The sequence below is a fragment of the Lipotes vexillifer genome, unplaced genomic scaffold (genome assembly GCF_000442215.2).
Source record: "Lipotes vexillifer unplaced genomic scaffold, Lipotes_vexillifer_v1.1 scaffold138, whole genome shotgun sequence".
Classification (NCBI taxonomy): Eukaryota; Metazoa; Chordata; class Mammalia; order Artiodactyla; family Lipotidae; genus Lipotes; species Lipotes vexillifer.
Genome location: NW_006797971.1, coordinates 1,854,528 through 1,854,797, shown reverse-complemented (window position 1 = coordinate 1,854,797; position 270 = coordinate 1,854,528).

Sequence of the window (270 nt, the reverse complement as noted above, 5' to 3'; positions counted from 1 at the left end):
AATCCATAGAGTGTCTCTCAAACTATCTGACTGATGCAAAACAATCCTTTGGGAGAGCTGTGGCCAATAACCCCATTAAGAATAAATGTACTAAATAGCTACTACATTTGAAAAGGGCCTTCAAATGAATTTAATCCATGTTGTATGATGCTCTATTCTTTGCCCAACCTCTTGTCTCTTTTCAAGGTAATATATCTATATTATTTATGTGAAGTTTATAGTCTTTTTAACTTTAGTCCACTGGTAGTCATGAGAGGAAGGGATTTCTCA